Here is a 24660-nt window from a genome sequence, read left to right as displayed (position 1 = left end):
CAATAATGAGCTAACACTTGCTCTGCTTGGCCTCTCATTATCACATCTGCCGACATCACTCACTAAACAGCGTCTTAACCCCGCCTCCCTCGTCAAGCCCCCCCCAGCCCCCCAGTTGCCGGCCCCCCTCTTATCCGCCCCTGCGAGCATGCACCCAAAATATCTGTGCGGAATTTTTCGACATTGTTGCTTTCAGACAACAACGCTGACCGATTGGACTCTAAATGTTCGGGGAAAATGGCAGGAAAATGTCCAAGTATTTAAAAAAAAAAAAAAATGTTTACACCGCTAACTTAAAAAAAAACCTCACATTTTCTGACCCCGCACCCCCCCAAGGTTTTCTGAAAAATATGTCAGCCACATTGTTACATTGAGTCCATTATGTTTTAATCCAATTTGGATTGAAACCTGATATTCAGTTTTGTCATTTTGATGAAATGTCCAATCTGCTTTGAATGGGAGATTCTCCTAGCAAAAATGGCTTGTGATGAATAATTTTTTTTTTTTGCAAAATTTAATTTTCCCAAGCAGAATTTTTTTTAGTCATGGGCAGATTATTTCATACATTTTGACTTAAAAAAAAATTTTTTTAGGTGAATATAATTTTATTTTTTTAAATTAACAACATTTTTCAAAATGTTATTCATTAATTGCCAGTGTAATTAAAATTAAAATAATTTTATTGCAAGAAAAATTGGGCAAAAATATTTTGAATTATTTAGTCTTATAAATTTAACGTCATGAATTGCCAGTGTAATTAAAATTAAAATACTCTTATTGCAAGAAAAAAAGGGGCCAAAATATTTTTAATTATTTATCCAAATACATTTAACGTCATTAATTGCCAGTGTAATTAAAATTTGAATAATCTTATTGCAAGAAAAAAAAAAAAAAAAAAAAAAAAAAAAAATCGGTAAAAATATTTTGAATTATTTATCCAAAGAAATTAAAATAATCTTATTGCAAGAAAAAAATGGGCAAAAATATTTTGAATTATTTATCCTGGTAAATTTAACGTCAACTTTTCATTTATGACATTCAAGTGATTTGGACACATTGACAAAAATGGCCCCAAAAAAGTTTGATAAATTCCCTATTTTTTTAACTCCTTCACTGACATTAACGACTATAAGCGTCCAATCATTTAAGCAGGTTTTTCTTTGTTTTCAAGTCAAATATTCCCCAAATCAACCTTAAATCGAGCTAAAAGCTGCTAACATTCAAAACCAAATTTCCTTCCAATGTAATTTAAAACGACTAGACGTCAATCTTCGACACAATCTTAATAATTGATCATCTACATAAAAAAAAATACCCATCATTTTTATTCACTTGGTTTCCCCATCACCTTTTTTTCCCCGTCTTTAGAAAAAAAAAAATTAGCATGCGCTTGAAGAAACGATTCTCGGGCTCAGTCAGGCATGACGTTCATCAAAGACACGACGGGCCTGACTAATCAAAAGCGGGCGAGATGATCAAACGTTCACCTCCGAGGTCACGCCGTCGTATTTTTTTTAATTCGCCTGCGTTTTCCTGACGCTCCTGCCCACAAATGTTCTAAAACGGTCGCTCGCGGAAGTGGCTGGTGGGTGTTGGGAATAAAAAAAATAGAAAAGCATCCGGGGGCGTCGACCTCGCAGACGGATGGCGTGCATCGCGGCGGCTTAAACGGGCCTCATCACTTTGGCCCGGGCAGCCGGTTTGCCTCGCCGCGGTCGTCTTTGTCGTGCGACGGGACGGCCGACGGCGCCCGGGCCACGTTGGCTTTCAAGTCGCGTCCGGGCCGACCGCCAAGAAGGGATGGAGAGGATAAAAAAATAAATAAAAATAATTCAAGTCTGTCAGGGCTGATGTCAAAAGCTTCATTTTTTTTTTATATTTCTTCCCACCGAGCAATTAGAGGTTTCATCACAGAGGAGCCGTGTCAGGATTCATTACGGCTCAGCCGCGGCTAATTGCTTCAAGGTTAAAGTAACAGATCTGACGCCGTCCCATTTCCAAGTGACAGCCCCGCCGAGCGGAGCGGCGGCGGCGGCGGTGGAACGCCGACGCCGCCAGGAGGAGGAAGAGGAGGAGGAGGGATGAAGGCTGACGAGCCAGGGCGCATCAAAAGGTTGCCGTTGGTCAATTTTGGAGAAACGCTCGCTGTCACCTCTACCAAAATCAAAATAAAAAAAAAATCGGAAACTGGGAAATGGCGAACAGCGGTAAAGCGGTGATGGTTTTCCAAGACATTTTAAGGTGATTGCTTCAAAAGGAAGCAAATTTGAGAGAATCCATCACCATGGCTTGATGTAAATTTGAAAATTCGGAAACAGAGCGGAAATGCTAACGTTTAGCGATGAGATTGTGGTGAAAATTGGTGTGCTTTCAAGAAATTTGGAGTCAATGCTATCAAAAGGAAGTGTTTGATCGGCAAATTTGAGAGAATCCATCACCATCACCATCGCTTGGTGTAAATTTGAAACATTCGGAAACGGAGAGCGGAAATGCTAACGTTTAGCGAGGAAAATGTGGTGAAAATTGGAGTGCTTTCAGGAAATTTGGAGTCAATCCCATCAAAAGGAAGCTTATGGTCAGCGAATTTGGGAGAATTGATCGCCATTGTTTGACGTAAATTCGAAAAATTCGGAAACAGAGCGGAAATACTAACATTTAGCGATGAGAATGTGGTAGAAATCGGGGTACTTGCAAGACATTTGGAGTCAATCCGATCAAAAGGAAGCCTTTGGTTAGCAAATTTGAGGAAAATTTTGGAAGCAGAGAGGGAAAATGCTAACACTTAGACGGAATAAATAAGAAATTGGGAGTCAACAAATCAAAATGTAGCCATTCGTTAGCCAAATTGGAAAAATGACATGCCGTCTCTAAACCGAAATCAACCAAAACGCTAAAATGTTGTACACAAATACATCATATAGTATAATTTTCCCCAAAAAATGGCTCAAATCTAGGTAGCACAATTGGTAATCAATCCTTTTCATACATTTTTGGCTAAAAGAATGATTTGACGGTGACGTAACTTCCGCTAGAATTCAACCAATCAATCCCTCGTGCCTTCTGGACTTCACGCATATTAAATATGAATCAGTCGCCATACCTGATGGAGACAGTAAATCCCAATTTGCCGTCGAGGGACAGCGTGTAAATCTCATTTTAATGTCACAGACAAGATGGATCTTATTAGCAAACAGTATCTTGGCACAAAAGGACACCAAATTAACATACGGGATCATTTCCATCCCACTCTCCCCTGCCAACTCCATTTGTCTTTTTTGCCGCTGATTCCAGCCATTTCCTGTTGAACGCAAGTGTGAAGCGGCGACGCTTTCTTCCGTGGCTAGCTGCTAATTGCTAACGCGGCGATGCCAAGCCGCCTTTTGGCCGACGGCGGGCGTTAAAACCCAAATAATTAGCTTCAAATATGCTAAATTGCATGATCAAAAACGTATAATATACAGGAAAATCGCGTAGGTTGCCAGGTATGCGCGTTGGACCAAAAAAACTACTTTAAAAAATCCCATACAAAAGTTGTAGTGATCAAAAAACAAAATACGGGAAAATCGTGTAGGTTGCCAGGTATGCACGTTAGACAAAAAAACTCACTAAAAAAATCCCATACAAAAGTTGTAGTGATCAAAAAAGTATAAAATAGGGGAAAATCGTGTAGGTTGCCAGGTATGCGCGTTTGACTAAAAACATACTTAAAAAAATCCATACAAAAGTTGTAGTGATCAAAAACGTATAATATACGGGAAAATCGTGTAGGTTGCCAGGTATGCTCGTTTGACCAAAAAAACTACTTAAAAAATCCCATACAAAAGTTGTAGTGATCAAAAACGTATAAAATACGGGAAATCGTGTAGGTTGGCAGGTATGTGCGTCTGACAAAAAAAAACCTACTTTAAAAAAATCCCATACAAAAGTTGTAGTGATAAAAAAACGTATAAAATACGGGAAAATCGTGTAGGCTGTCAGGTATGCGCATTTGACAAAAAAAAAAAAAAACATACAAAAGTAGTGATCAAAAAACGTATAAAATACGGGAAAATCGTGTAGGTTGCCAGGTATGAGCGTTTGACAAAAAAAAACGTACTTCAAAAATCCCATACAAAAGTTGTGGTGATCAAAAACGTATAAAATACGGTAAAATAATATAGGTTGCCAGGTATGCACATTTGATCGTCGGCTTGGGTTTTTTTTGTCCGAGTCCCCCGGCTTCAGATCTCTCTGTAACATCCTGACCTAAACCGGGATAAAAATGGAAGCCAAGTCGCGCGAGGGTGCTGGAGATGAGCAGTTGTTTACCCTGTGCTTCTTCCACTTGGGCTCCAAGTGTAACACCCGATCCTTTGCGCCCATTGTTTGTTCAACCGCCGTTGGGAACGGAAAAAAAAATCCACCAGGTCCGTCCAAGTGTTGATCTAAGGTGGGATTGGAAACGGCCTAATGAGGAACTCTTTGGATAATTAGCCGGTGCATAATTCCAGTTCTTCGCCAGCGAGGAGGAAGATGATGATGATGATGAGGCGGGAAGGCGGCGGATGATGAAAGCGACCAGAGATCGGGGTTAATGAAAATTAGCGTGTTGGAGTTGGGCGCTACCTCGTTTCTTTTTCTTCTCGGGCTTCTTTTGTTCTTCTGACGACGCCTTATTGTTGATGTAATGGAACAATTAGTGTTGGCGCGGTTCGTGGCGGGGATAAGGTGCTGGCTGGCGGGCAGGACGCCGACTGTAATTAGCAGCCGGCTGATGACATCCGCAAAGAAAATGGGGGGAAAACAAGTGCTAGCGGTTGCGCTAGCTGTCAGAAAAATACAAACGATTAAGGGGGGAATCCTCAAAGTTATTCATTGAAAAACAAAAAAACACTCGGAGATGAAAACACTTTCTTTTTAGGGGAAATGTGCATTCCTTGGAGTACTTTTCGATGTTGTTATAAATTGCCGTAACTCACAAGCCGTCGATGGAACTAAAAAAATGGGCCTTGGAATGTTGCTATGTTGGCTAGCATAAGCTCCAGCACCCCACGAGCATGGCAGGGTTTAGCAGACGGAAAATGTGTGAAGAATTTAGACAAATGGAGATGATTTCTTGGAATTATGAGGACGCTACTACAGTACCTCTACTTGCAAATGCCTCTACTTACAAATGCCTCTACACACAAATGCCTCTACATACAAAAAAAGGTTACAAAAAATCCCCGATGGGAAACGTTTTGTCCCGAGATACAAAATTTACCCAAGTTTCGAAACGTCTAACATCCCCTAAAATGTAAATACGATTTCTATTTCTGATATTGTTACAAATCGCCATAATGCACAAGCCGTCGATAGAACTAAAAATAGGGGTCTTGGAGTTTTGCTATGTTGGCTAGCATAAAATCCAGCACCGCGCGACCATGACAGGGATTAGCAGACGGAAAATGTGCGAATAATTTAGACAAATGGAGATTATTTCTTGTAATTATGAGGACACTACCATAGTACCTCTACTTACAAATGCCTCTACATACAAAATATTCAGGTTACAAAAAATAGAATGTTGGCTAGCATAAACTCCAGCAACCCGCGACTATGACAGGGATTAGCAGACGGAAAATGTGTGAAGAATTTAGACAAATGGAGATGCCTACTTGGAATTATGAGGACACTGCCATAGTATCTCTACTTGCAAATGCCTCCACATACAAATGCCTCTATATACAAATTATCCAGGTTACAAAAAAGCCCTGATGGGAAACATTTTGTCTCAACATGCAAAATTTACCCAAGTTTCAAAATGTCAAACATCCCCTAAAATATAAATACATTTTCTGTTTCCGATATTGTTGTTACAAATCACCATAACTCACAAATCACCAATGGAACTAAAAAAAAGGGGCCCTGGAATTTTGCTATGTTGGCTAGCATAAGCTTCAGCACCCCGCGACTATGACTGGGATTAGCAGACAGAAAATGTAAATAAGATTTTTGTTTCTGATATTGTTACAAATCGCCATAACTCACAAGCCGCCGACGTAACTATAAAAAAGGGGCCTTGGAATTTTGCTATGTTGGCTAGCATAAACTCCAGCACCCCGCGACCATGACAGGGATTAGCAGATGGAAAATGTGGGAAGAATTTAGACAAATGAAGAGGATTTCTTGGAATTATGAGGACACTACCATAGTACCTCTACTTACAAATGCCTCTACATACAAAATAGTCAGGATACAAAAAAAATGAATGTTGGCTAGCATAAACTCCAGCACCCCGCGAGCATGACAGGGATCAGCAGATGGAAAATGTGTGAAGGATTTAGACAAATGGAGATGACTTATTGGTAATTATGAGGATACTACCATAGTACCTCTACTTACAAATGCCTCTACTTACAAATGCCTCTACATACTGATCCACTGATCCAGGTTACAAAAAAGCCCCGTTGGGAAAAAAAATGTCCCAAGATACAAAAATTACCCAAGTTTCTAAGCGTCAAACATCCCCTAAAATGTAAATATAATTTCTGGTAGACTCAAGTCATGTATGTCACAACTTGAATTTTTTTATTTACTTTTTTACTCAGAAGATTATTGAAGATTTAACGGCTAAAATGCCCCCCAATTCCAGAATGACCCCCAACTCTCATTCGCCGCAAAAAAAAAAAATCATCCAAGCGGCGTGAAGCGCGAGAATGGAATTCCCCATCACCTGTGTAATAAGACGGCGTCCTAACAGAAACTTGCGTCTCTGGAGGCCCAACATGAAGTTGACCTCTCTTCGCTTGCGTCGTTTTTGTTTTGAACACGACGGAGGCTTTGGCGGTCGCACCTAATTACATTTTTGGGGAAAAAAGATAAACTCGGCGAGGCGGGCGCGAAGACTGGCGCTGGGCCAGTCTGGGCCTGCCGAGGCGCTAAGTGTCGCCGCTCCACGTTCGCCATGAAATCGTGCAGTTTCGGGAAGCCGGATAGGACTTAAGAACAAAGAAGATTGGTCGCCACGTCGATATAATGGTGGACATCGACGATGAATAAGCATCAGTTTCCTGGTTTAGCACTAATAGCCACAAAATGGGACTTTGTGATTAATTTCCCATCGTGTCTGGGGTAGCGTAAAACGCCGGTGAGAAATGGCGTCCATGTTGCCAAGTGGATGCGGAGACAATGTTACACGGGCCTTTGTGTTTCCTCAGCTATCCGCAAATAAAATGGCAGACAAAACTGGTCTTTCTGCGCATTAGCGCTGCTTACGCGTTATTGTGCCCGCAGCCACACAAAGCGCACCCCCCCGTGGTTGAAGCGATTTGCCGCGTACAATGCCGCAGCTTAACCAGCTAGGTCAGGTCAAGTTGACTCAGACAATGGAGACTTTAGCGCGGCACCCACGGCGCAGAGTGTCGCCCGGACAAAGTGGAGCGAAGGATTCATTCCGTCTTGGCGCGCAGTCCATAAACGTCCAGAGCGATCTGCTCTCGCTTTAGCATTAGCCGCGTTTTTCGTTCTGTCGTGTTTTCGCGCAAACTCTAGGCCAGGGGTGTCAGAATCGGGTTGGTTAACGTCAACTCGATTTCACATGGGCCGGACCATTTTAGATATAATATTTAGATTTTTTAAAATAAATGGATTAAAAGAACTGGATTAAAAGCCCTGAATATTCAGTTTTTTATAGATCTAAAACAATGTTTATTTTAGCTTTTTTTTAAATATATTTTTAGATTTTACAAAATGTTTTTTGAACTAAAAACACAAAAAAATGATTAAAAAATTACAATTATTGATTTAAAAGGGGGAAAATCAGGAAATGTAATATACATCTATACTCTTCATTTTAATTTGATCCTAAAACAGAAAGTTGGCACTCATGATTTACTTTCCCGGGCCGCACAAAATGATGTGGCGGGCCAGATTTGGCCCCCAGGCCACCACTTTGACACATGTGCTCTCTAGGACAAGCTATACGCCGCCAAATTCAGAAACACACAGATATGCCACCCAACCATGCTGTCAAACAATACAATGGTACCTTGACATACGAGTGCCACAACATACGAGCAATTTGAGATGAGTTAAATTTCGGGCAAATATTTATCTTGAGATACGAGACAAAAATTGATATAGGAGCATACAGCGGACATTTTTTCAGGTTTTTTTTTCCCGTTAGTCAGTGCGAATGGCAGAGCTTGATCGCTAATACGAGAGGAGTACATATTACTTCTCGTAGGCAAGTGGTCGTGCGTTATCCTATTGTGAGGACATTTGTGTGCATCATTTTGGGAATATTTTGAAGGGAAGACAAAAGCAAACAACCCTCCATAGCTTGCATCTGAAAGTCAGGGTGGAGGTGGGGCAAATAGAGCCAACGAGGGAGAAGAAAGGTATCAAAATTTAAAACAAAATTAGAATTAAGTTTAGTGTAAAGTTAGCTTAAACTTATTTTTGAGTGTCTGCATCATAATCAAAGTTCATTTAAATTTGTTTATGTTATGTTACGAGCGCGTTGCCATGCAAAAAGTCTCTCTGCCCTCCACAAAATCTGTCTAATTTTAGTACTATTTAACACATTTTAGTACTATTAAACACATTTTAGTACTATTAAACACATTTTAGTACTATTCAACACACTTTAGTACTATTCAACACATTTTAGTACTATTCAACACATTTTAGTACTATTCAACACATTTTAGTACTATTAAACCACTATTTATGTGTTACTTTGTTAATAGATGGCAAATTAGAACAAATAAAAATGTTTTTCCAATCCAATATCCTGTTTTGGGTGTTTTTAATAGGGTTGGAACGAATTAATTTGTTTTTAGTTCATTTCTATGGGAAACGTTCATTTGAGTTACGAGTAAAATCGACATACGAGCTCAGTCCCGGAACGAATTAAGCTCATATCTCGAGGTACGACTGTATAAAAAAAATATACACTGGGTCAATGGTTCTCAAAGTGTGGTACGAGTTCCATTAGTGGTGTGCAAGCTCCCTTTCGTTACACACGAAACAATCTAGTTGCTACCTGCCTTCCCGGTCAAAACAGATTGGACAATTATTGCCATCAATGGTAGCCAATCCACTTATTCGGCCCACATGATATCTAGTTGATATTGTGGCCTGCCAACCAAACTGAGTTTTACAGGTGGTACTACTGCGAATGGTGGAACGGATGAGGTCATTTACATATAAAATGCGACTCTACTTACAAAAAAAAATTCAAGTTACAAACCCACTTCTGGAACGAATTCATTTCACAAGTCGAGGCACCACTGTACTCGTGTCCAACACGGCATTCTCCGAACACGCCGACATAAATTGGCCAGCGGGCGAGTTAGCGTCGGAGATGAAGATCTGATTTGTCACATTTGAAACGCTAATGTTTAAAGCAGGAGGAAGCGCGTGCGCCATAATGCGCTCATTCATCTGCATAAACACCACCTGTCTCCTCCTCCAGCGGCTAAAGTTTGGCCGCCATGGTTTTCAAGTGTCAGTCGAACGCCGCCAGTCACCGCCTGTACGGTTTTCATTTCATCCGGCGAGCAAGACGAATGAGCGCTAACAAAAAAAATAGAAAAAAAAACCAGGGGATTGACACGCAAAAGGTAATTTATGCTGGCCCTTTATTTACCGTCGTGCCGGGAGTCGCTCTTGAAGGCTAATTTGGAGCGCGCTTGGCACCTCTTCTGAGCTAAGAAACGTCGTGGTTTGACAAAAAAATGGCGGAACGGGCATTGATCAGCTGCTTAAGCGCCCGGGCTTTTGTTTGTTTTCCCGGCAACGACGCCGTCAAAGCTCCTGTCGCCGAGTGTGTTTTCCGGGAGACGTAATGCTCGCGTGACGTCTCCTCGGCGGGAATGCTAGCGAGGGGGTGGGGGGGTTTGATGGTTAAAGAGGGGACGGCATCTGGCGTGACAATTATGGGAATAGATTACCTGAAAGCAAAGTGCTGTCACGTTCTGATCATTTCCTGCACAACAACAACAAGCGCTTCTTCTTGATTCCGCCATCTGCTTGCCTTTGACTCGCATTGTCACAGAAGCGCACTTTAATTATCCGCCGTCTTTTTGGCTACTGTAACATGGCGCGCCGGGCTAATGGTCACTTGGTTGGAGTGGGCCGCTCTCAAAAGGAGGCTTTTGGAAGAATAAAAAGGTAGCATTGAATTAGAGATCATTTGGCAAAGAGGCTTTGGATTGCTTGCGTATTATTAGTTGTGCTTTTGTTCGCTTTAATCTGGACGTGGTGAATTTTGACTCTCGTAAAATAAAGTGGTGCCTATTTACGAAAGCTCCGACGTTGGAATTTTTCAGGTTACAAAGGTCAAATTCAATATATCTATATATAGCAATATATGAAAGCAAGATTCAAATCACAAAAACCCTCAAAACGTCATTACATTTCTTGTTCGCTATCTTATTTTGAAATTGGCGCAGTGGCATTGTGTCCTGCTTGACAATCGCCCTGCATTCTGCTAGCCTCCCAACAACAAATATATATATTTTTTGAAAATGTCAAGTGTTGTGAAACCAACTTTGTTCTTATTTAAATTATTGATGCAATTTCTTTTATTTTTTTACATTTTTCAAGTGTTGTGAAATCAACTTTGTTCTTTATTTAAATTACTGTTGCGAATTGACAATCTCCCTGCACTCTGCTAGCCTCCCAAACAAGATTCAAATGACAAAAAAACCCAAAACGTTATTGCATTTCCTGTATCCACTATCTTATTTTGAAATTGGCGCAATGACATTGTGTCCTGCTAGACAATCTCCCTGCACTCTGCTAGCCTCACAGCAACAAATATATTTTTTTAATTTCTTTTAATTTTTTTAAAATTTTTCGAGTGTTGTGAAACCAACTTTGTTCTTTATTAAAAATTACTGATGCGAATTAAATGAAGAATCAGGCCCCGTTATTCATCCCTGACTGATATCGCAAGTTGTTTTGAATTCTTAATTTGAAGTTATTTACATGTTTACGTGCTAACGTTAGCTTCCTCACATTTATTCACCTGGATGAATAGAATATGTTTTTGCTTGCTTTTTATTCATTTTAATACATAAATAAATCATTCACTCGGTATCGAGTTGAGAAGGAGGGCAGCGGAGACATCTCATTACCAACAAAGGATGCCGAAAAGAATGTTCAGCATCAAAGGAAAGACTTAGCAAGCGGCTGTGACAGGTCGTTTATATTAGCGGAGGCTCTCGGCATTACACTTGACGATATGCATGTGAAAAAATATGAAGAAAAAAAAACAATACGAAAAAGAGCGACTTATAGTCCGAACAATGCGGTACATTCACTAGAGAAAGTTGGTTTTCAGCGAAGTCGACGGCACTGAAACGTGACAGTTCGCTGCCGCATCTCCCGTTTGGACAAAGTAAGAATTGTGTAAATTGTTCAGAAGCTATTGAAAGCTTTTTGTTGAAAATAGCAAGATTGCCATGACATTCAAACAAAGTATCGGTGCCGGCTCGCTTTTCACTCGTCTGGGAGGAAGAAAGGTCCAATTAGAGATGATTTGCCGGAGAAGCTTTGGATTGCTTTAGCCGCCGTACGATTTGCTCTTTTGTCGACCTGGGCTGAGTGCGCTCGCCGCTTTCATCTGGCATTTGGAGGGCGAGCACTTTAATCAACTTAATGCTAGCGATAGCGCCTCTTGGCCCGACTCAAAGAGGAGCGCAGATGGACTCCGCCAAGGCTTTTTTTTTCCTCCCCCCGGCGGGCAAAAATATACGGGTCGGGGCGCCGGTCGACGACACCGGGACGAGTCGGGCGCTTCTCGTCTCTCGCCGTTTTTATCAGGGCCGTCAGATATGAAGTGTAGGTGAGGGACCTTTGTTTATTTCAAAGCTGCCCACTCCCCCTGGTAGACCGGGAGGCCTTGAAATATGTATAAGTGTCCTTTCGCAGACATCTGAGAGGGAAATCAAAGGCGCAATGACAGCAACGGCGGCGTTTCTTAAGCCGCTACCTGCACACGACACACCTGACCCCGGATATGTCCGACCTTTAGCACTGACTTTTGTGTGCTGGAAAACATCAATTCTGCACCTCGGATGGATTCAGTCTGACTTGTGTTAGTCCCATGTTCGGGTCTTATTGTCTGTAGACAGAACTGTTAGGTTTTGTCCGTGAAAGGTCACGGGGTCAAAGTGACGGCGCAGCAAACGATCATTTTTCAGTGCCATTGACTATGATGGATGTCTAATCATGTTGCGCTTTTCATTCTCCGGCTGTAAATTGAAAGCTGAAATATGTTTGGCAGTCGTAGGATGCATTGAAGTGGGAGGCCCTCCCACTTCCAAAGGATTGATTTGAATGCTTTTATCGTTGTACAAGTATAATGAGATTTAAAGCCTCACCACCAAGAGCGCAATAACAACAAGTACAAACAATCGAAGAGATAAATAATCAATGAATAATGATAAATAAATAAGTAAAAAATAAGTCGTGGTAAACACACTTTAGATAAGTAGTACTCAACATACTAAAGTAGTAGTCAGCCTAGATAAGTAGCCAACATGAATAAGTCGTCGTCAGTGCCGCTGAAAAATGATCATTTGCTACCAGATAGAGTAAATAATTGCATTTTTCAAGTTCTGATAAGTAGTAGTAGTAGTAGTCAACACTATAAGTAGTAGTAGTCAACACAATAAGTAGTAGTAGTAGTCAACACTATAAGTAGTAGTAGTCAACACTATAAGTAGTAGTAGTAGTAGTAGTAGTCAACACTATAAGTAGTAGCAGTAGTCAACACTAAGTAGTAGCAGTAGTAGTCAACACTATAAGTAGTAGCAGTAGTAGTCAACACTATAAGTAGTAGTAGTAGTAGTCAACACTATAAGTAGTAGTAGTAGTCAACACTATAAGTAGTAGTAGTAGTCAACACTATAAGTAGTAGTAGTAGTCAACACTATAAGTAGTAGTAGTAGTCAGCACACTATAAATAAGTAGTAGTAGTAGTCAGCACACTATAAATAAGTAGTAGTAGTCGTCAACACACTATAGATTAGTAGTAGTAGTCTGCACACTATAAATACGTAGTAGTAGTTGTTGTCAACACACTATAGATAAGTAGTAGTCAATACACTATAGATAAGTAGTAGTAGTAGTAGTCAGCACACTATAGATAAGTAGTAGTCAATACACTATAGATAAGTAGTAGTAGTAGTAGCCAACATTAATATGTCGTCGTCATTGGCACTGAAAACTGATCATTTGCTACCAGGTAATGAGTTCAAAACGACATCTTTCAAGTTCCGAATAGGAATCAATTGCGTTTAAATGAAGCGGACAGTAGCGCCGCTACCTTTTGCTAATGAAGCGCCGCAGAGGGCTCGGTGAAGGACGCCGAGACGCCAAGGCCTCGCAGGCATGACATTGTTTTTGACTCGGCAAAGTGCTGAGCTCAACAGCGTAGCCGGCGAGCGAGAGGGCGCTAACAACGGAGGCGGGCAGGCGGGCAGGCGGGCAGACGGACGGACGCACGGACGCACGGGCGGGCCCTGAAGGGAGGATCAGCCAGGCGGCGGGACTCGTCTTGAAAGCCAAAGTGACTAGGACACGGAGGTCCGCCAGACGCTTTTCATCCTTGGCATCAACATTCCTCGCTAGTATCAATAATTTACTTGGAGGGGAAAAAATGCCTGTGTTCAGGATCACTTCTCATCCAATGTACTCTTACGTATTCTCCTCACTTCACCATTTTGTACAGTTGTTCCAATCAAAGTATAGATTAGCCCATATACTGTGTGTGCATGTATGTGTGCATATATACACACACGTAAATATAGGTACTACATATGCAAATTTAAAAAAAAAATCTGAACTATGAACTGCATACTACTGCAATTGGAAATACAAATACTGAGTAACAGATGTAATATATAATATGATTAGATTTGTACCGGGGTGTCAGACTTGGGTTGGTTCGCGGGCCGCGTTAATGTCAACTCGATTTCATGTGGGCCGGACCATTTTAGATATATTTAGATTTTTTTTTAAATAAATGGATTAGAAGAACTGGATTAAAAGCCGTGGATATTCAGTTTTTTATAGATCTAAAACAATGTTTATTTTAGCTTTTTTTTAAATATATTTTTAGATTTTACAAATTGATTTTTGAACTAAAAACACAGAAAAAATGGATTAAAAAATCACAATTCTTGATTTAAAAGGGGGAAATCAGGAAATTGAATATACATCTATACTCTTCATTTGAATTTGATCCTAAAACAGAAAGTCGGCACTCATGATTTACTTTCCCGGGCCGCACAAAATGATGCGGTGGGCCAGATTTGGCCCCCGGGCCGCCACTTTGACACATGTGATTAACAATAATGAAAAAAAAAATTGTCAGAGAAAATATTCAACGACTTTTTGCACGGCAACACGCTCGTAACATAAACAAATTTAAATGAACTTGGATTACGATGCAAGCACTAAAAAAACAAATGTAATCTTACACTAAAAACTTAATTCTAATTTTGTTTTGAATTTTGATACTAGGGTTGGCTGTATTGGCCCCGCCTCCACCCTGACTTTCAGATGCAACCTATCGAGGGTTGTTTGCTTTTGTCTTCCCTTCAAAATATTCAGAAAATGATGCACACAAATGTCCTCACAATAGGATAACACACAACCACTTGCCAACGAGAAGTAGTATATACTCCTCTCGTATTACCGATCACTCCGCCATTCGCACTGACTAACAGGGAAAAAAAACACTGAAAAAAATGCAACGCTCCGCCCAGTGCTCGCAGAGACATTACAAAGAGGGAGTTGCGACGGGAAAGACAGTGCCCATGATGTTCTTACGAGTAGCCTCTCGCGTCCGCCGTCTGCTCGTATATCAAAATTAGTCTCATATCTCAAGATAAATATTTGCTCAAAATTTTTACTCGTATCTCAAATTGCTCGTATGTCGGGGCACTCGTATGTCGAGGTACCACTGTATTTGTTTATAATTTGCTACCGGCTTATACTAAAACTGCGTATTGTGCCGCATTTTTGGGCACTACTGTACTACAACAATGAGAAAAATCCCCCCAAAAAACGACTCCATTGTGATTAAGGTGTTGAGAAGTGGAAAGCCATAAAAAAAGAAGAGGAGCATGCTGGTGTGATCGTTCACCCCCGGTGTGATCCACTGGAGCTTTTGTTTTCATCTCCCAATGACTCGGGTTGAGGTCTCCTTTAGCTTGAGGTGTGCTCTCAGCGGGGTCAAACCGCAGATTAATAGGTGCGCTAATGAGCTCCCTGAAGTCCCCCCCGCCGCAATCCGTCGTCCCCCCCCCGCGTGCCGGCGACGTCCTCCCGTGATGGATGGCGGCGAGCATCACTCACGCTGGAGCATTTGTGCCGAGGAGAAACATCAGGCGGCGTGATGAATGCCTCCGCCAAGACGTCCTCCTTTGTATCCACTGTCAGCGCCGTCTCCTTTTGTTTGACGCCGACTTTCCGTCGGGGGGAATTTGGGCTTTTGCACGCGCCGAATTTGTCCGCTTTGATTCGATCACGCTCGGAAATGCAAACGACAGGACGGGGAGCTTAACGAAACACTCCATCTTAATTCCGACGTCAGTCACTCAAAGACGTCTTCTATTAGGGGCGAGGACGTTTGCGGGCGATGATATCTAACGGAGGTTAAAAACGACGACAGAAGTTCACGGACCGGAAATGGGGCGGGCCCGTTTTCAGAAGATTGAAATTGGTTAGGAAAAGATCGGGTTTTAAAGTACATTTGTTATTGAAGCATCAACTCATTGCCTGGTATTGATGGTCATATGCAGTGGTACCTTGACCTACGATTAGCTCTACCTACAACATATTCGAGGTACAATGAAAATTTTGATCGAATAATTCGCCCTAGATACGATCAAAATTTCGAGATGCGACCAAGCCAGGTGGCCGTGACATGAGACGCTGTTTATCATTGTAGCGCACTGTCTTTTTTTGCTGCATCTCTTTCGTGTATCACAGATATCTACGAGCACTGAACAGTTTATTCAGACGAGTTTCGACCAGGAAACGCACAACGCGCATGCGCGGGCAAAAAGAGGGTTTTCTGGGTAATGAAGTATACTCGTGCACACAACACTGAAAGCCAATGGCACCCTTTCTCAGAATAAAACTTCATTACCCACAATCAATACGTGGGTAGGCTGTTATCCTTCCTTAGCCTGTTAGCTAGCGTGATCGCACATTCAAGACTACTTCTCGTTGGCAAGTGGTCGTGCGTTATCCTATTGTGAGGACATTTGTGTGCATTATTTTTCGGAATATTTTGAAGGGAATACAACAGCAAACAGCCCATCGATAGCAAATGTGAGGGTGGAGGCGTGGCAAACAACTAACCCGCCCAGAACGAAGGTAAAAAAAAAATAAAAAAAAATTAGAATTCAGTTTTGTGTAAAGTTACATTAAACGTATGTTTGAGTGTCTGTATATATTAATCCAAGTTAATTTAAATTAGTTTGTTTGTTCGTTGTGGATAATCAGTTTTTTTATAGATCTAAAACAATGTTGATTTTAGCTTTTTTTAAATATTTTTAGATTTTACAAAATGATTTTTGAACTAAAAACACAGAAAAAATGATTAAAAAATTACAATTATTGATTTAAAAGGGGGAAAATCAAGAAATGTAATATACATCTATACTTTTCATTTGAATTTGATCCTAAAACAGAAAGTCAGCACTCATGATTTACTTTCCCGGGCCGCACAAAATGATGCGGCGGGCCAGATTTGGCCCCCGGGCCACCACTTTGACACATATGGACTACAATAAAAGTCCAAATCCTCGACTCGGAGACATAGTGGTCTTCAGCCATCCATGTCACCAAGTCTTCAGGTCCACAACTCTGTTACTTCAGATCAATTAAAATGACCAAGGCAAAATGGCTCTTTGGCTCAAGGACTCCAACTCTGAATGAAACACTCCATTTTTCACACGTTCTACCACATCTCCTCATTGGTCGATCTTTGACGAGCAGCGGGGCATGTTCAAAATCCTTAACAGTGTCGGGCCGGTCACCCCGCCGGGCTGATTAACACTTGTCGGCGGCGAGTCCTAATCAGATCCCCCGGTCGGAAATGCGTGTCGGCCATCATTAAGTGACCTCACACGTGGGGCGAATGGTGGCGAGGGGCGGGGGGGCGAGGACAGACGGTCGGCCGGATCTCGGAAGGTGATTGCTTTACGCTACGCCATGGAGCGATGCTAATGACCTCTGTGCTTTCGCATTAATGGCTTCTGCCACCGCCGATTAAGAGCTACTTACCTCGGGTCTAAGATTACCGCTACGTACCTTTGGCGAGATGGTGTTTTAAAGATCACCAACGGCGATGGCAATGTAAGATGATAGTAGGAATAAAATACTTGAAAACCTTTTCCGGAGTTAAAATGATTGGTGGGAATTTTTGTCTTAGCATGTTCATTAAACAAAATCCTGCTCTAAAATATCAGTTAAAAATGGTAGCTAAGCATTCATTTGGAACCTGTGTATACAATTTAATACATCTAATACAATGGTGTTAAACCCGGGATGGTTCGCGGGCCGTATTAACGTTGACTTGAGTTCATATGGGCCGGACCATTTTCGATATAATTTTTAATTATTATTATTTTTAAATCGGATTAAACTAACTGGATCAAAAGCCCTAAATATTCAGTTTGTCTAGATGTAAAACAATGTTTATTTAAGCTTTTTTTTCATTAGTAAGGGAAATTGTCTTTTAATAATTTGTTTTTCAAAGCAAAATATATATTTTTAAATAGAAAATATTTTATATATTTATTTTCAGATTTTACAAAATGATTTTTGAACTAAAAACGAAAAGATTGGATTAAAAACATCTCAATTATTGATTTAAAAAGGAAATATAATATACATCTCTAATCTTCATTTGAATTTGATCCTAAAACAGAAAGTCGGCACTCATGATTTACTTTCTCGGGCCGCACAAAATGATGTGACGGGCCAGATTTGGCCCCCGGGCCGCCACTTTGATACCTGTGATCTAACGCAAGCAATACAACGTCACAATTGTAGAAAAAAATGGTTGCCATATAAAAATACAATATAAAGGCAAATATCTGTGCCTAATCTGAAGTGGTAATCAATCAATATTTATATTATGACATCAACAATCTAAAATATGTTACTTGATTAAATATTGGAGTGGTCAATAAAATCTAAAATCAAAATAAAAACCAATCAATGCATCGTATCCAATGATTGACTCGACATTTGCATCTCATTGAATTACACAGTAAAATTTTGCAGAAAAAAAGTTACTATATACATGAACATCTAATATATTTGCAGTGCGTTCACTGTGCTGCATAGGTTTACTTGTGCGACCAGTGTTCAATTATTGCACAAATAAACGTATTAAACCAAAGATGCAACAATGTAACAATCACTAATGTAGCAAAAGAGCAATTACCTTTAAGAAGTAGACAAATAGGTAGCCACTTGAACAGAACAAATTCCCCTTTGCCCCTAATTTTGGGCGTTTTAGAGTTGGGAAATAATCCAGAGGCGCCATTTTAAATGACGTAATGTCGTCCATTTTGGCTCAAACGTTTTAGTTGAGCTCCGCACACTATAAGAGATGGAGGACGAACATCGTCTTTTGTCGGCCATTTTGCTTCAGAGCTGTTAGATAAATATTCCACGATAGTCAAAGCTTTAGTTAGATTTCATAAATTTCTGAAATGCAGTAAATTAAGTAAAATCTTGAGCATCCATCCTGAGTCATACCCTCATTGAAACTGTTTGTTATGTAAATATAATCAAGAAATTCCCAAGTTCAGAGTATTATAGTTAAAATCACTTTTACCAAAGCGATTTCACTGGGGCGATCCGACGCAAAATGGCTGCCAGTTTTATATGCGGAAGCTCCGCCTTTTGACATCTGGCTTCATTTTTATGGTCTTTTGGCAGATACGCCTGCACTTGACGTGGTCGAGGTAAGCACGTGTGACATAGCTTTCTTAGTATACATCCAATTTTCATTAATTTTTAGGCTTTTTGCCAAAACAAAACTAGAGAAAATATGTTGGGGCTGGTCATGTTCGTCGTGTCCAGTGAAATAAATTAAAGAGCTAACTGCTACCTCCACCGAAGGTGAGACGAATTATTACATGCTATCGCTAGCGTAATCCTGAACTATTTATCACCTTGCTAACCGTATTTACTCATTTAACTTGTAAGCAAATTTTATGCCAAAACAAAACACGAAAAAAAGATGTCAAAGCTCGGGGAATTCGTCATATCCAGTGGGGTAAGTTAAAGAGCTAACTGCTACCTGTACCCGTGGTGAGACGAATTATTGCAGCAGTTTAGCTTAATGGTAAATTGCTAGATAACACTTGCTTCCTTGCTAACTACTCCATACCAAACGTCTGTATTCTTTTAATGTGTAGGTAAATGTTATGCCAAACCAAGACAAAATGAAATGCAAAGGAAAGGATGATGAGGCTCACTGAGTTTGGCATTTCCATTGAGCAAAATTAAAGAGCTGACTGCTTTCTGCGCCCAAGGTAAGAATAATTTTTATATGCTAACGCCTAGCCTAATGCTAAACTGTTTATTACTAGATTACACACAGCCATATGTCCTTTATCTGCATTTTCTGCTAAAATATGGCATATCAGCTATTATTTTACCACTTATTGTCACTGTTGGGCTATTTTCTGAAGTGCTATCTATAAACCCACTTTGTTTGCAACAAGAGCAAGTGTTTAAACTTGAAATGTAACTAACTACATGCAGTCGGCACCCACGTATGTTAAAATATGGCCCATTGATTGCATGTGAGATTCCAAATACTTTCACAGATGTTTATTGATTATCAACACACCACAGAACCAACATTAAGACATACAAAATATAAAGAAGCATATATATTAAACATTGTACAGCGTTAGCCTTGCTACATTGAGGCTAATGCTGAAAGACTATGTATAGTTGTAGTAACCACTTTAGCTTGCTACGAATTAATCGTAGTCTATAACAAAACACAATCTTCACTGTTTAAAGGAGACACTTTAGACATAAAAACACACTGGTTTACAGCATTTGCACTAAAAAAAATGAAAAATGTCCAAATGACACTGAATGTGAGGAAAATACAAGGTAAGTGCACTTTTTTCGTTTTTTAAACGAGGGTAACACGCTGGTTTACAGCATTTGCTGACATTGTGAAAAATCAAAACATGTACAACTGACACTGAGTGTGAGGGAAAATACAAGGTAAGTGCACTTATTAGTCTTATTTTTTATTTTTTACTGAGGGTGAAGCTTATGACTGATTTTATGATATTTTAAAATACAACGATGTCGTCCTCCACAAATGCAAATGTCGCCTTTTGCTACCTCGTTTTCAAATTCCACATCAATCTCGGTTTCAAATGACAACAATTGTCAAATATCTATCTATCTAAAATTACTTAGCGTGGCAGGCCTATTGGCAATCAACGGTAGCATAGCATTTTTCGTAGCCATAGCGTTTTTCGTCGCTTAGCTTGGGCATTGACGCGGCAACTCCTTTCGTGTCAAGTGAGGTCGCAAGTGGCCCGTTTTGGCTCGCCGGGCCGCCGCCTGTTTTAACGCGCTCGTGTCGTGTCCCCTAGCCCGTGTCGCTAGCCCGGCGGGCAAATGTGTTCATTTATAAGGTCGAGTGGACCGGTCGCCGTTGTTTTGGACGGGAGTGAACTGCTTCATGTTACGTTTGCGTCGGGATGCTCCATGCGTAATAAGGCGCTTGGTTCAAATAGGTTAAGCGCAATTCGGAGTCAGTGAATTCTCAGTTTGGATTCGGCCAATGGAGCAGACGTTTACCGCCTTAATGGCGGGGTTCAGTTTTCTGACTCTGGCTATTGTTGACGAATAGTTTATTGTATTGAAGTCATTATTTTATCAAGCAATGGTTTCTGAATGATGTAGTGAATATAAGAAGACAAAAATGTCAATACAATTTCCTGCGACCCTTGTGAGGATAAGTGGTATGGAATACCAATGAATGGATAAACTCAATTTTATTCACTTAAATGTATACTTTGAATAAAGTACAACTCTGTCTGTACTTGAAAATTTGCAATTTTGTGTACTTTTGAAACTTTATTATTATAGTAGCGTATTTTCCGGACTATAAAACACACTTTTTTTCATAGTTTAACTGGGCCCGCGACTTATACTCTTTTAGTTTCTTCCACGTTAACCTCCAACAGCTTGTTGTGCGTTTTAGGTAATAGCTAAACCAAAAAACAGGTGCTTATTATTGTCTTTTGTTCCCTATTATATACATATACATTCTTCTTTCATTGTGCATTTTTTGGCTAGTGCGCCTTATACTCAGCTCCAACTTGTAGTTCGACAAATAAAGTATATATTATTTATTTATTGTATATTTTCAAAATGGAAGGATGAACGTCATTTTTTTTAATATAAACTTTGGAAAGATATTTTAATAAGCATTTTTCTAACTTTCTTTGCCATTGACAATAATAGAAGTCCATTCACGTTGCTCTTCAAATGTAAATTAAAACCCTTTAAACAAGGTTCTCACCAGTAAAACTCCAATCCATTTGAAGGGGGAGCTTTAACTGTTTGCTCATTTGCTGCCATCCCTCCCACTTAGAAATGAAACGGACGTCCACGGCAGACAAACGAGTTAATCCCTCAAAAATGACTATTCATCAACAAAATCAAAAATTACGAATTTACCGTCCGTTTTTTAACGTTTAATCATACTTTTTTTGCTCTTCCCCCGTTCGGAACCTTCCATTAGCGCTTCGGCGTGACCATCTTCCTCCTCGGAGACACTTGCCTCCCTTGAAGTTTTTTTAATGGCCGAAAAGAAAAGCGGATTGTGCTTCCAAAAAAAAACGAGAGGAGGAGGGTCCTTTATTTTAATCTGGGAAATGAGTGCTTGGCCATGCAGCGACGGATCCACAGAGAACGAGAGGGCGCCAAGCGGGGCCGGGCGGCGTATTAATATTTAAATTCCCGTCCGACTAATCAATAGAAAGGGGCACTCGCTCCCCTCAGACGGGAAGCGATAATAGGGAGAAAACCTGCTGATTAGTCCTCGCAGTGCGCCACACTCCAAAAAAGCCGAGCCCACGGAAACCCCCTTTTTGGCCGCCAAAAGAGCAGCCGCGTCGCCAAAAAAAAACGCCTCGACGCCCCGCTCGTTTCATAAAACGCCCGGCCAAAGAGGGAACTTATTTTCGAGTCGTCTTTTCAGCGTACAGAATGAAGACGAGGAAAAAATCCCGGCTTAGGCCTTTTTTGTCTTTTGTGAGCTTTGAACTCTTTCAGACGCTCTTCTCGCCGCCGAGTGCATTCACTGTAGAGGCGGGCGCTCAATGGCTCAATCAGACCACCGCAAGTAGAACGCGGCGTCTCGGGGTAGGACCACCACCGTCTCTGGCATTTGCATAATTTACCGAGGGGGGGCAAACTACCTTCATTTAGCCGCGGGAGACCTCCGGCGACCTGGTCATTCGCTCGCTCGCGCTCGTTTAACGACAAATTGCACTCACTTCAGCCTTTTTGCGCAACTGCTTTCTTTTCGGGGGGCATTAGTTCTGATCGTAGTGTGCTTCGACTTTTCTCGGACGTTTTTGAACAAAGGTTTTTGAGTGTTTGGACTGTTCTTCAGGAATTTAGAACTTTTTTCCATTAAAATAATTTAATAAATACCGTGTTTTCTCGCATATACGCCATAGTTGTCGCAAAAAAATGACTGAATCGAGAGTACGGCTTATATGCGCATAAATTAGACTTGACATGCACGAAACGAAACGCCATAATGCAAGACAATGTGGCCGATACGGTCATTTATTTCAAGATAGAAAAAATATAAACAGATAAAACACGAAACAAAATTTATTTTGACCTCTATGAAAGAAATTCAAGAAAAAAATAAACCATATATTGCATAAAACGTGAAAAAAACTCACTTGTCACCATCTTACTTTGGGATGACAAACTAGACCACTACGGACACACTTCCTGGTTGTACCGCTCACATGACTTACTTTTTGAATTTGTCTAAGTGCAGGCACACCCTTTCGGAATGTGCAATCCGGCAATCGATTCAAACAGTATCTCAGAAATACCACGTGCAATGATTTTTGTTAAGATTTTCCCTTCAAAGTAAGACATTTGTACTCCCTATTAAAACCATGAATATGGAGGTGAAAATTGGGAATCAGGGGGCGGCTTATACGAGGGAAATTGTAAAATTCTACAATTTTAAGGCCATTTTAAGGGTGCGGCTTATACGCGGAGGCGGCTAATATGCAAAAAAAATACAGTACTTCATTTTCTTTCGTCTTCGAGGACTCTAGAAATTCTGTCCATTTAAACTAAGCGCCGCCAACGCTCACAGTTCAGATATATTCCACATCCACTCGCTAACTAAACTGAGAGCAGAAAGATGAAAAGATGGGACGCCTATCAATGTCGAGGCCACCGAAAGAGTCAGCATGCCTTTCATTCAGATAAAAAAAATGTGACGACCAAATTCCCCTAAAGTGCTCCTTTTCATTTTTTTACCCTTAAACGGCGTTCTCATAACTCGGCGGCGGGTCCGAAACGTCTTTATGGCAACGCAGAGGTCGGGATTTGGCGGCCATTGTCCTCACTTAGTTAAAGCATCGGCGGCAAATAAAGAAAGGGGAAGGCGGGGTGGGGGGGTTTTGGTTGGGGGGGGCTTCGAATGGCGTTTGAGGATAATATGCGTTTTGAAGGGCCGGCCAGAGAAAAGCAGAAGGAGCCTGAAGAGGTGTTGTTGAAAGGCAGCAAGGCCAACGCTCAACTGCTCAGTTCATTTTCCAGCTCAGTGGCCGGCGTAATCCATCTTTGGCCAGCTGCTAACAAGATGGAGTCTCAAGTTGACCTCCACAATGACTTAATCAGATTAGGACGCACAGAGATCACATCATGACCCAAGTTCAGCAGGCACCTTGATGGCCTTGTGTGGTCCCGTTTTTTGTTTTTTTCCCTCTTCAGGCCCTCCCATCGTATCATTAGAAGTGTCTTTTTTTTTTTTGATTAAGTGGCAGTAGAAATTGGACAGCCTCTTTTTAGTAAATGGACTGACTTGCATTGCTTGACTTTTCTCAAGATATCTTAACTTTGTGATTCTAGAGACGCGCTTTTATTTCAGTTTTTTTAACACGTACATGACATGAGTCTATTGCGAAGGAGTATTAAGGCCAGGAATGGGAAAAAAGTAGGACTAAATCATTAAAATCGTAATATTGCTGAGGTTTATCTGCATAAAGTCATATGTCCTAATCTTACAATTTGAATCTCGGAATATTACGGACTTAAAGTCATACGTGATAATATCAAGAGACAACAAAAATGTTATAATGGTTGTGTTGCAAGATTAAGATTTTATAATTGATTTTTTTGAGAAATAATTTTGAATTTGATGCCTAAAATGATGAGATTTAAGTTATACTATTACTAACCAAAAGTTTTTAAATGATTAAAAAAAAAAAAAAAAAAAACTTTTTGAAGACATTATAATTTTATAAGATTTTATAATTCTAATTATTATGAGAAATAATTTTGAATTTAATGCCAATTATACCTAAAATATTGAGATTTAAGTTATACTATTACTAACCAAAAGTTTGAAAA

The 24660-nt window shown here is 40.5% G+C and overlaps 2 long non-coding RNA genes across 4 annotated transcripts in view; one reads left to right on the top strand and one right to left on the bottom strand.

The window, feature by feature from the left end:
• Nucleotides 1-1841: 1841 nt before the first annotated feature.
• On the bottom strand, nt 1842-18808 carry LOC144079252 (uncharacterized). The gene is made up of 2 exons (XR_013301467.1): nt 18443-18808; nt 1842-2154 (listed from the first exon to the last, which is right to left on the bottom strand). It is a non-coding gene; the product is annotated as an uncharacterized LOC144079252 (long non-coding RNA).
• The window catches only part of LOC144079251 (uncharacterized), a 74782-nt gene continuing 68799 nt past the window's right edge, over nt 18678-24660 (top strand). For 2 of the 3 annotated variants that reach the window (XR_013301466.1, XR_013301464.1), the window contains exons 1-3: nt 18984-19125; nt 19213-19282; nt 19425-19541. This is a non-coding gene — a long non-coding RNA (uncharacterized LOC144079251). The other variant, XR_013301465.1, reaches the window with a different exon arrangement.

Source organism: Stigmatopora argus, chromosome 8 (assembly GCF_051989625.1).
Source record: "Stigmatopora argus isolate UIUO_Sarg chromosome 8, RoL_Sarg_1.0, whole genome shotgun sequence".
NCBI classification, from domain to species: Eukaryota; Metazoa; Chordata; class Actinopteri; order Syngnathiformes; family Syngnathidae; genus Stigmatopora; species Stigmatopora argus.
The sequence above is the reverse complement of the archived record's forward strand: the minus strand, read 5'-3'. Positions and strand labels throughout refer to the sequence as shown.